We start from the raw sequence: 2,682 nt of genomic DNA on the forward strand, positions 1-2,682 counted from the left end.
AAATACATATTAGACACTTGTACAAGAACTACCAACGCGTATTGATGTCCGGATAATAACAGAGCATTCGGATACGTCGTAAACTGCAGTTCGGATAATCAAGGTTCTACTGTATCTGCATAAAATATGCAATTTTTGTAATTCAATTATATACATTGTATATTGTAAATAAATATTTAGAAAAATATGTTTCTTCAGAAAAAAATAGTCAGTGTAAAAATGTAAGCCAATGTAAGCCTATGCATAATTAGGTACTTAAGTAAAAAATTATCACAATAATTGTCTTTTAATGACATACCTATAAAGTATAATTTCAAACTTACAAATAGATAATCATATTCACATGATATATTATATTATTAAATGTGCCGTGTATTGTAAAATCGGGATAAAAAAGGCGGGTAAGTCGTGGATGTCGCTCTGCTGTACAGTAGGTTACAAGTGGGTTACTGTAATGGATGTAATTAAATTTGAATCCAATGATATTATATCATTGTATACGAAAAACGATTCTGAACGGAGATGATTTGTCAGTCTAGGATATATTATTTTTAAATATTGTAATATATTCTATTTTGAAACAAGTATTTTATTTTTCAATTGGGACGTATGGTTAATCAATATTTCTTCAGCTCAACTTGTGGACAACCTAGTATTAAATTTTCAATTCTTAGCTTTTAATAAAAAATAGTTTATACATTTTTAACTACAGAACAATTAGCAAATATTCATGATTTTGACGATTTTCGTCAATATTAGCACTTATAAACGCTTATAAAAAAAAATTGTGCCTATGTATTTTTATAATTTTTGAATGTGAGTTAGAACAACATATGTGGACCCTTCTATTAAATTTTCAAGTATTTTGTCCCAGATAATTTTTTTTTATCAACATTTATAAAAAAAAAATCAAAAAAAATCGATTAATTCAAATGCCTATAAATAGATTAAAAATTAGTGAAATATTTTGAAAATAAAACTATATAAAGAAAATGTAAATTTAAACAACTGGTAAAATTTTCAAGTTTCTACGACTCATACTTTTTGAATAATAACAAATATCAAAAATCGTTTGAGGTTAAACCGTTATTTAATGCGGTTTTGTAAAAATTTAAATTTCAAACACTCGTAAAAATTTTTTGTCTTAGTCCGGTTGAGTTTTTTTTACAGATATTTAAAGAAAAACTTATGGAGAACCTTGTATTAAATTTTGAAATCTTAGATATAAAAGGAAAATTTTTTATGAATTTCTAGCATAAAATAATTTACGAATTTTCGTGATTTTTACATAATATGTTGTCAAAATTTGAACTTTAAATGCTTATAAATAAAAATTGTGACAATGTATTCCTTTTATTTTGCAACTGCTATTGTAAAAATATGTTAGGAGCCTTGTATTAAATTTCCAAATCTTAGAATTAAAAAGAAAAACTTTTATGAATTTCTGTTTAAGATTATTTGAACATTGCCGTAATTTTTACGTATTTAGTCAAAATTTGAACTTTAAATGCTTATAAAAAAAAATTGTGCCTATGTATTTTTATAATTTTTGAATGGGAGTTAGAACAACATATGTGGACCCTTCTATTAAATTTTCAAGTATTTTGTCCCAGCTAATTTTTTTTTATCAACATTTATAAAAAAAAAAAAGGCGGGTAAGTCGTGGATGTCGCTCTGCTGTACAGTAGGTTACAAGTGGGTTACTGTAATGGATGGAATTAAATTTGAATCCAATGATATTATATCATTGTATACGAAAAACGATTCTGAACGGAGATGATTTGTCAGTCTAGGATATATTATTTTTAAAGAAAAACTTATGGAGAACCTTGTACCAAATTTTAAAAACTGAGTTATAAAAGAAAACATTTTTACGATTTTTCAACCACTAAATTACTTGCAAATTTTCGCAATTTTGACATATTTCGTATAAATTTGAACTTTAAATGCTTATAAATAAAAATTGTGACAATGTATTCCTTTTATTTTGCAACTGCTATTGTAAAAATATGTTAGGAGCCTTGTATTAAATTTCCAAATCTTAGAATTAAAAAGAAAAACTTTTAAGAATTTCTGTTTAAGATTATTTGAACATTGCCGTAATTTTTACGTATTTAGTCAAAATTTGAACTTTAAATGCTTATAAAAAAAAATTGTGCCTATGTATTTTTATAATTTTTGAATGGGAGTTAGAACAACATATGTGGACCCTTCTATTAAATTTTCAAGTATTTTGTCCCAGCTAATTTTTTTTTATCAACATTTATAAAAAAAAAATCAAAAAAAATCGATTATTTCAATTGCCTATAAATAGATTAAAAATTAGTGAAATATTTTGAAAATAAAACTATATAAAGAAAATGTCAATTTAAACAACTGGTAAAATTTTCAAGTGTCTACGACTCATACTTTTTGAATAATAACAAATATCAAAAATCGTTTGAGGCTAAACCGTTATTTAATGCGGTTTTGTAAAAATTTAAATTTCAAACACTCCTAAAAATTTTTTGTCTTAGTCCGGTTGAGTTTTTTTTACAGATATTTAAAGAAAAACTTATGGAGAACCTTGTACCAAATTTTAAAAGCTTAGTTATAAAAGAAAAAAATTTTATGATTTTTCACCACAAAATTACTTGCAAATTTTCGCAATTTTGACATATTTCGTATAAATTTAAACTTTAA

The sequence above is a fragment of the Acyrthosiphon pisum genome, unplaced genomic scaffold (genome assembly GCF_005508785.2).
Source record: "Acyrthosiphon pisum isolate AL4f unplaced genomic scaffold, pea_aphid_22Mar2018_4r6ur Scaffold_267;HRSCAF=680, whole genome shotgun sequence".
NCBI classification, from domain to species: domain Eukaryota; kingdom Metazoa; phylum Arthropoda; class Insecta; order Hemiptera; family Aphididae; genus Acyrthosiphon; species Acyrthosiphon pisum.